Consider the following 10503-nt stretch of genomic DNA (forward strand, 5'->3'; position numbering starts at 1 on the left):
CTAAAAATTCAAACTGTTACTGGAAACGAACGCTTCAACATAGAAGAACGAAATTTGGGAAACCAAGTCGCCTTAGTGTACTGATCATTACCTGAAAGTATCATCCAGTTTGGGTGAAAAAGTATTTGCTGAGATTTCTGGAGATTCGTAATTTTTGGAAGCTTGGCAACCCCTTTCCATGAAAGTGTTTCTCGCCAGTCACTGCTTAGGGCTACATCAAGAGGAAACAAAACATAGAGATAGAACGTGAAACTACTTTATTTTGTCAATTTTCAAGAAGCTAGCACAAACCGTGTTGGATAGAGTTCCAAATACATCTATCAATATAGGAGTAAACAGAGTGAAACCTAAAAATTCAAACTGTTACTGGAAACGAACGCTTCAACATAGAAGAACGAAATTTGGGAAACCAAGTCGCCTTAGTGTACTGATCATTACCTGAAAGTATCATCCAGTTTGGGTGAAAAAGTATTTGCTGAGATTTCTGGAGATTCATAATTTTTGGAAGCTTGGCAACCCCTTTCCATGAAAGTGTTTCTCGCCAGTCACTGCTTAGGGCTACATCAAGAGGAAACAATACATAGAGATAGAACGTGAAACTACTGTACTGTGTCAAGTTTCAAGAAGCTAGCATAAACCGTGTTGGATTTAGAGTTCCAAATACATCTATCAATATAGGAGTAAACAGCGTGAAACCTAAAAATTCAAACTGTTACTGGAAACGAACGCTTAAACGTAGAAGAACGAAATGTGGGGAACCAAGTCGCCTAAGTGTACTGATCATTACCTGAAAGTATCATCCAGTTTGGGTGAAAAAATATTTGCTGAGATTTCTGGAGATTCGTAATTTTTGGAAGCTTGGCAACCCCTTTCCATGAAAGTGTTTCTCGCCAGTCACTGCTTAGGGCTACAGCAAGAGGAAACAAAACATAGAGATAGAACGTGAAACTACTTTATTCTGTCAAGTTTCAAGAAGCTAGCACAAACCGTGTTGGATTTAGAGTTCCAAATACATCTATCAATATAGGAGAAAACAGAGTGAAACCTAAAAATTCAAACTGTTACTGGAAACGAACGCTTCAACGTAGAAGAACGAAATGTGGGGAACCAAGTCGCCTTAGTGTACTGATCATTACCTGAAAGTATCATCCAGTTTTGGTGAAAAAGTATTTGCTGAGATTTCTGGAGATTCGTAATTTTTGGAAGCTTGGCAAACCCTTTCCATGAAAGTGTTTCTCGCCAGTCACTGCTTAGGGCTACATCAAGAGGAAACAATACATAGAGATAGAACGTGAAACTACTGTACTGTGTCAAGGTTCAAGAAGCTAGCATAAACCGTGTTGGATTTAGAGTTCCAAATACATCTATTAATATAGGAGTAAACAGCGTGAAACCTAAAAATTCAAACTGTTACTGGAAACGAACGCTTCAACATAGAAGAACGAAATTTGGGAAACCAAGTCGCCTTAGTGTACTGATCATTACCTGAAAGTATCATCCAGTTTGGGTGAAAAAGTATTTGTTGAGATTTCTGGAGATTCGTAATTTTTGGAAGCTTGGCAACCCGTTTCCATGAAAGTGTTTCTCGCCAGTCACTGCTTAGGGCTACATCAAGAGGAAACAAAACATAGAGATAGAACGTGAAACTACTTTATTGTGTCAAGTTTCAAGAAGCTAGCACAAACCGTGTTGGATAGAGTTCCAAATACATCTATCAATATAGGAGTAAACAGAGTGAAACCTAAAAATTCAAACTGTTACTGGAAACGAACGCTTCAACATAGAAGAACGAAATTTGGTGAAGCAATTGGGCTTAGTGTACTGATCATTACCTGAAAGTATCATCCAGTTTGGGTGAAAAAGTATTTGCTGAGATTTCTGGAGATTCGTTATTTTTGGAAGCTTGGCACACCCTTTCCATGAAAGTGTTCCTCGCCAGTCACTGCTTAGGGTTACATCAAGAGGAAACAATACATAGAGATAGAACGTGAAACTACTGTACTGTGTCAAGTTTCAAGAAGCTAGCATAAACCGTGTTGGATTTAGAGTTCCAAATACATCTATCAATATAGGAGTAAACAGCGTGAAACCTAAAAATTCAAACTGTTACTGGAAACGAACGCTTCAACATAGAAGAACGAAATTTGGGAAACCAAGTCGCCTTAGTGTACTGATCATTACCTGAAAGTATCATCCAGTTTGGGTGAAAAAGTATTTGCTGAGATTTCTGGAGATTCGTAATTTTTGGAAGCTTGGCAACCCCTTTCCATGAAAGTGTTTCTCGCCAGTCACTGCTTAGGGCTACATCAAGAGGAAACAAAACATAGAGATAGAACGTGAAACTACTTTATTTTGTCAATTTTCAAGAAGCTAGCACAAACCGTGTTGGATAGAGTTCCAAATACATCTATCAATATAGGAGTAAACAGAGTGAAACCTAAAAATTCAAACTGTTACTGGAAACGAACGCTTCAACGTAGAAGAACGAAATGTGGGGAACCAAGTCGCCTTAGTGTACTGATCATTACCTGAAAGTATCATCCAGTTTGGGTGAAAAAGTATTTGCTGAGATTTCTGGAGATTCGTAATTTTTGGAAGCTTGGCAACCCCTTTCCATGCAAGTGTTTCTCGCCAGTAACTGCTTAGGGCTACATCAAGAGGAAACAAAACATAGAGATAGAACGTGAAAGTACTTTATTGTGTCAAGTTTCAAGAAGCTAGCACAAACCGTGTTGGATTTAGAGTTCCAAATACATCTATCAATATAGGAGAAAACAGAGTGAAACCTAAAAATTCAAACTGTTACTGAAACGAACGCTTCAACGTGGAAGAACGAAATGTGGGGAACCAAGTCGCCTTAGTGTACTGATCATTACCTGAAAGTATCATCCAGTTTGGGTGAAAAAGTATTTGCTGAGATTTCTGGAGATTCGTAATTTTTGGAAGCTTGGCAACCCCTTTCCATGAAAGTGTTTCTCGCCAGTCACTGCTTAGGGCTACATCAAGAGGAAACAAAACATAGAGATAGAACGTGAAACTAATTTATTGTGTCAAGTTTCAAGAAGCTAGCACAAACCGTGTTGGATTCAGAGTTCCAAATACATCTATCAATATAGGAGTAAACAGAGTGAAACCTAAAAATTCAAACTGTTACTGGAAACGAACGCTTCAAAATAGAAGGACGAAATTTGGTGAAGCAATTGGGCTTAGTGTACTGATCATTACCTGAAAGTATCATCCAGTTTGGGTGAAAAAGTATTTGCTGAGATTTCTGGAGATTCGTTATTTTTGGAAGCTTGGCAACCCCTTTCCATGAAAGTGTTTCTCGCCAGTCACTGCTTAGGGCTACATCAAGAGGAAACAATACATAGAGATAGAACGTGAAACTACTGTACTGTGTCAAGTTTCAAGAAGCTAGCATACCGTGTTGGATTTAGAGTTCCAAATACATCTATCAATATAGGAGTAAACAGCGTGAAACCTAAAAATTCAAACTGTTACTGGAAACGAACGCTTCAACATAGAAGAACGAAATTTGGGAAACCAAGTCGCCTTAGTGTACTGATCATTACCTGAAAGTATCATCCAGTTTGGGTGAAAAAGTATTTGCTGAGATTTCTGGAGATTCGTAATTTTTGGAAGCTTGGCAACCCCTTTCCATGAAAGTGTTTCTCGCCAGTCACTGCTTAGGGCTACATCAAGAGGAAACAAAACATAGAGATAGAACGTGAAACTACTTTATTGTGTCAAGTTTCAAGAAGCTAGCACAAACCGTGTTGGATAGAGTTCCAAATACATCTATCAATATAGGAGTAAACAGTGTGAAACCTAAAAATTCAAACTGTTACTGGAAACGAACGCTTCAACATAGAAGAACGAAATTTGGTGAAGCAATTGGGCTTAGTGTACTGATCATTCCCTGAAAGTATCATCCAGTTTGGGTGAAAAAGTATTTCCTGAGATTTCTGGAGATTCGTTATTTTTGGAAGCTTGGCACCCCCTTTCCATGAAAGTGTTTCTCGCCAGTCACTGCTTAGGGCTACATCAAGAGGAAACAATACATAGAGATAGAACGTGAAACTACTGTACTGTGTCAAGTTTCAAGAAGCTAGCATAAACCGTGTTGGATTTAGAGTTCCAAATACATCTATCAATATAGGAGTAAACAGCGTGAAACCTAAAAATTCAAACTGTTACTGGAAACGAACGCTTCAACATAGAAGAACGAAATTTGGGAAACCAAGTCGCCTTAGTGTACTGATCATTACCTGAAAGTATCATCCAGTTTGGGTGAAAAAGTATTTGCTGAGATTTCTGGAGATTCGTAATTTTTGGAAGCTTGGCAACCCCTTTCCATGAAAGTGTTTCTCGCCAGTCACTGCTTAGGGCTACATCAAGAGGAAACAAAACATAGAGATAGAACGTGAAACTACTTTATTTTGTCAATTTTCAAGAAGCTAGCACAAACCGTGTTGGATAGAGTTCCAAATACATCTATCAATATAGGAGTAAACAGAGTGAAACCTAAAAATTCAAACTGTTACTGGAAACGAACGCTTCAACGTAGAAGAACGAAATGTGGGGAACCAAGTCGCCTTAGTGTACTGATCATTACCTGAAAGTATCATCCAGTTTGGGTGAAAAAGTATTTGCTGAGATTTCTGGAGATTCGTAATTTTTGGAAGCTTGGCAACCCCTTTCCATGCAAGTGTTTCTCGCCAGTCACTGCTTAGGGCTACATCAAGAGGAAACAAAACATAGAGATAGAACGTGAAAGTACTTTATTGTGTCAAGTTTCAAGAAGCTAGCACAAACCGTGTTGGATTTAGAGTTCCAAATACATCTATCAATATAGGAGAAAACAGAGTGAAACCTAAAAATTCAAACTGTTACTGGAAACGAACGCTTCAACGTAGAAGAACGAAATGTGGGGAACCAAGTCGCCTTAGTGTACTGATCATTACCTGAAAGTATCATCCAGTTTGGGTGAAAAAGTATTTGCTGAGATTTCTGGAGATTCGTAATTTTTGGAAGCTTGGCAACCCCTTTCCATGAAAGTGTTTCTCGCCAGTCACTGCTTAGGGCTACATCAAGAGGAAACAAAACATAGAGATAGAACGTGAAACTAATTTATTGTGTCAAGTTTCAAGAAGCTAGCACAAACCGTGTTGGATTCAGAGTTCCAAATACATCTATCAATATAGGAGTAAACAGAGTGAAACCTAAAAATTCAAACTGTTACTGGGAACGAACGCTTCAACATAGAAGGACGAAATTTGGTGAAGCAATTGGGCTTAGTGTACTGATCATTACCTGAAAGTATCATCCAGTTTGGGTGAAAAAGTATTTGCTGAGATTTCTGGAGATTCGTTATTTTTGGAAGCTTGGCAACCCCTTTCCATGAAAGTGTTTCTCGCCAGTCACTGCTTAGGGCTACATCAAGAGGAAACAATACATAGAGATAGAACGTGAAACTACTGTACTGTGTCAAGTTTCAAGAAGCTAGCACAAACCGTGTTGGATTCAGAGTTCCAAATACATCTATCAATATAGGAGTAAACAGCGTGAAACCTAAAAATTCAAACTGTTACTGGAAACGAACGCTTCAACATAGAAGAACGAAATTTGGGAAACCAAGTCGCCTTAGTGTACTGATCATTACCTGAAAGTATCATCCAGTTTGGGTGAAAAAGTATTTGCTGAGATTTCTGGAGATTCGTAATTTTTGGAAGCTTGGCAACCCCTTTCCATGAAAGTGTTTCTCGCCAGTCACTGCTTAGGGCTACATCAAGAGGAAACAAAACATAGAGATAGAACCTGAAACTACTTTATTTTGTCAATTTTCAAGAAGCTAGCACAAACCGTGTTGGATAGAGTTCCAAATACATCTATCAATATAGGAGTAAACAGAGTGAAACCTAAAAATTCAAACTGTTACTGGAAACGAACGCTTCAACATAGAAGAACGAAATTTGGGAAACCAAGTCGCCTTAGTGTACTGATCATTACCTGAAAGTATCATCCAGTTTGGGTGAAAAAGTATTTGCTGAGATTTCTGGAGATTCGTAATTTTTGGAAGCTTGGCAACCCCTTTCCATGAAAGTGTTTCTCGCCAGTCACTGCTTAGGGCTACATCAAGAGGAAACAAAACATAGAGATAGAACGTGAAACTAATTTATTGTGTCAAGTTTCAAGAAGCTAGCACAAACCGTGTTGGATTCAGAGTTCCAAATACATCTATCAATATAGGAGTAAACAGAGTGAAACCTAAAAATTCAAACTGTTACTGGGAACGAACGCTTCAACATAGAAGGACGAAATTTGGTGAAGCAATTGGGCTTAGTGTACTGATCATTACCTGAAAGTATCATCCAGTTTGGGTGAAAAAGTATTTGCTGAGATTTCTGGAGATTCGTTATTTTTGGAAGCTTGGCAACCCCTTTCCATGAAAGTGTTTCTCGCCAGTCACTGCTTAGGGCTACATCAAGAGGAAACAATACATAGAGATAGAACGTGAAACTACTGTACTGTGTCAAGTTTCAAGAAGCTAGCACAAACCGTGTTGGATTCAGAGTTCCAAATACATCTATCAATATAGGAGTAAACAGCGTGAAACCTAAAAATTCAAACTGTTACTGGAAACGAACGCTTCAACATAGAAGAACGAAATTTGGGAAACCAAGTCGCCTTAGTGTACTGATCATTACCTGAAAGTATCATCCAGTTTGGGTGAAAAAGTATTTGCTGAGATTTCTGGAGATTCGTAATTTTTGGAAGCTTGGCAACCCCTTTCCATGAAAGTGTTTCTCGCCAGTCACTGCTTAGGGCTACATCAAGAGGAAACAAAACATAGAGATAGAACGTGAAACTACTTTATTTTGTCAATTTTCAAGAAGCTAGCACAAACCGTGTTGGATAGAGTTCCAAATACATCTATCAATATAGGAGTAAACAGAGTGAAACCTAAAAATTCAAACTGTTACTGGAAACGAACGCTTCAACATAGAAGAACGAAATTTGGGAAACCAAGTCGCCTTAGTGTACTGATCATTACCTGAAAGTATCATCCAGTTTGGGTGAAAAAGTATTTGCTGAGATTTCTGGAGATTCATAATTTTTGGAAGCTTGGCAACCCCTTTCCATGAAAGTGTTTCTCGCCAGTCACTGCTTAGGGCTACATCAAGAGGAAACAATACATAGAGATAGAACGTGAAACTACTGTACTGTGTCAAGTTTCAAGAAGCTAGCATAAACCGTGTTGGATTTAGAGTTCCAAATACATCTATCAATATAGGAGTAAACAGCGTGAAACCTAAAAATTCAAACTGTTACTGGAAACGAACGCTTAAACGTAGAAGAACGAAATGTGGGGAACCAAGTCGCCTAAGTGTACTGATCATTACCTGAAAGTATCATCCAGTTTGGGTGAAAAAATATTTGCTGAGATTTCTGGAGATTCGTAATTTTTGGAAGCTTGGCAACCCCTTTCCATGAAAGTGTTTCTCGCCAGTCACTGCTTAGGGCTACAGCAAGAGGAAACAAAACATAGAGATAGAACGTGAAACTACTTTATTCTGTCAAGTTTCAAGAAGCTAGCACAAACCGTGTTGGATTTAGAGTTCCAAATACATCTATCAATATAGGAGAAAACAGAGTGAAACCTAAAAATTCAAACTGTTACTGGAAACGAACGCTTCAACGTAGAAGAACGAAATGTGGGGAACCAAGTCGCCTTAGTGTACTGATCATTACCTGAAAGTATCATCCAGTTTTGGTGAAAAAGTATTTGCTGAGATTTCTGGAGATTCGTAATTTTTGGAAGCTTGGCAAACCCTTTCCATGAAAGTGTTTCTCGCCAGTCACTGCTTAGGGCTACATCAAGAGGAAACAATACATAGAGATAGAACGTGAAACTACTGTACTGTGTCAAGGTTCAAGAAGCTAGCATAAACCGTGTTGGATTTAGAGTTCCAAATACATCTATTAATATAGGAGTAAACAGCGTGAAACCTAAAAATTCAAACTGTTACTGGAAACGAACGCTTCAACATAGAAGAACGAAATTTGGGAAACCAAGTCGCCTTAGTGTACTGATCATTACCTGAAAGTATCATCCAGTTTGGGTGAAAAAGTATTTGTTGAGATTTCTGGAGATTCGTAATTTTTGGAAGCTTGGCAACCCGTTTCCATGAAAGTGTTTCTCGCCAGTCACTGCTTAGGGCTACATCAAGAGGAAACAAAACATAGAGATAGAACGTGAAACTACTTTATTGTGTCAAGTTTCAAGAAGCTAGCACAAACCGTGTTGGATAGAGTTCCAAATACATCTATCAATATAGGAGTAAACAGAGTGAAACCTAAAAATTCAAACTGTTACTGGAAACGAACGCTTCAACATAGAAGAACGAAATTTGGTGAAGCAATTGGGCTTAGTGTACTGATCATTACCTGAAAGTATCATCCAGTTTGGGTGAAAAAGTATTTGCTGAGATTTCTGGAGATTCGTTATTTTTGGAAGCTTGGCACACCCTTTCCATGAAAGTGTTCCTCGCCAGTCACTGCTTAGGGTTACATCAAGAGGAAACAATACATAGAGATAGAACGTGAAACTACTGTACTGTGTCAAGTTTCAAGAAGCTAGCATAAACCGTGTTGGATTTAGAGTTCCAAATACATCTATCAATATAGGAGTAAACAGCGTGAAACCTAAAAATTCAAACTGTTACTGGAAACGAACGCTTCAACATAGAAGAACGAAATTTGGGAAACCAAGTCGCCTTAGTGTACTGATCATTACCTGAAAGTATCATCCAGTTTGGGTGAAAAAGTATTTGCTGAGATTTCTGGAGATTCGTAATTTTTGGAAGCTTGGCAACCCCTTTCCATGAAAGTGTTTCTCGCCAGTCACTGCTTAGGGCTACATCAAGAGGAAACAAAACATAGAGATAGAACGTGAAACTACTTTATTTTGTCAATTTTCAAGAAGCTAGCACAAACCGTGTTGGATAGAGTTCCAAATACATCTATCAATATAGGAGTAAACAGAGTGAAACCTAAAAATTCAAACTGTTACTGGAAACGAACGCTTCAACGTAGAAGAACGAAATGTGGGGAACCAAGTCGCCTTAGTGTACTGATCATTACCTGAAAGTATCATCCAGTTTGGGTGAAAAAGTATTTGCTGAGATTTCTGGAGATTCGTAATTTTTGGAAGCTTGGCAACCCCTTTCCATGCAAGTGTTTCTCGCCAGTAACTGCTTAGGGCTACATCAAGAGGAAACAAAACATAGAGATAGAACGTGAAAGTACTTTATTGTGTCAAGTTTCAAGAAGCTAGCACAAACCGTGTTGGATTTAGAGTTCCAAATACATCTATCAATATAGGAGAAAACAGAGTGAAACCTAAAAATTCAAACTGTTACTGGAAACGAACGCTTCAACGTAGAAGAACGAAATGTGGGGAACCAAGTCGCCTTAGTGTACTGATCATTACCTGAAAGTATCATCCAGTTTGGGTGAAAAAGTATTTGCTGAGATTTCTGGAGATTCGTAATTTTTGGAAGCTTGGCAACCCCTTTCCATGAAAGTGTTTCTCGCCAGTCACTGCTTAGGGCTACATCAAGAGGAAACAATACATAGAGATAGAACGTGAAACTAATTTATTGTGTCAAGTTTCAAGAAGCTAGCACAAACCGTGTTGGATTCAGAGTTCCAAATACATCTATCAATATAGGAGTAAACAGAGTGAAACCTAAAAATTCAAACTGTTACTGGAAACGAACGCTTCAACATAGAAGGACGAAATTTGGTGAAGCAATTGGGCTTAGTGTACTGATCATTACCTGAAAGTATCATCCAGTTTGGGTGAAAAAGTATTTGCTGAGATTTCTGGAGATTCGTTATTTTTGGAAGCTTGGCAACCCCTTTCCATGAAAGTGTTTCTCGCCAGTCACTGCTTAGGGCTACATCAAGAGGAAACAATACATAGAGATAGAACGTGAAACTACTGTACTGTGTCAAGTTTCAAGAAGCTAGCATACCGTGTTGGATTTAGAGTTCCAAATACATCTATCAATATAGGAGTAAACAGCGTGAAACCTAAAAATTCAAACTGTTACTGGAAACGAACGCTTCAACATAGAAGAACGAAATTTGGGAAACCAAGTCGCCTTAGTGTACTGATCATTACCTGAAATTATCATCCAGTTTGGGTGAAAAAGTATTTGCTGAGATTTCTGGAGATTCGTAATTTTTGGAAGCTTGGCAACCCCTTTCCATGAAAGTGTTTCTCGCCAGTCACTGCTTAGGGCTACATCAAGAGGAAACAAAACATAGAGATAGAACGTGAAACTACTTTATTGTGTCAAGTTTCAAGAAGCTAGCACAAACCGTGTTGGATAGAGTTCCAAATACATCTATCAATATAGGAGTAAACAGAGTGAAACCTAAAAATTCAAACTGTTACTGGAAACGAACGCTTCAACATAGAAGAACGAAATTTGG

The sequence above is a fragment of the Spermophilus citellus genome (assembly GCF_964194105.1).
Source record: "Spermophilus citellus genome assembly, chromosome: 8".
NCBI classification, from domain to species: domain Eukaryota; kingdom Metazoa; phylum Chordata; class Mammalia; order Rodentia; family Sciuridae; genus Spermophilus; species Spermophilus citellus.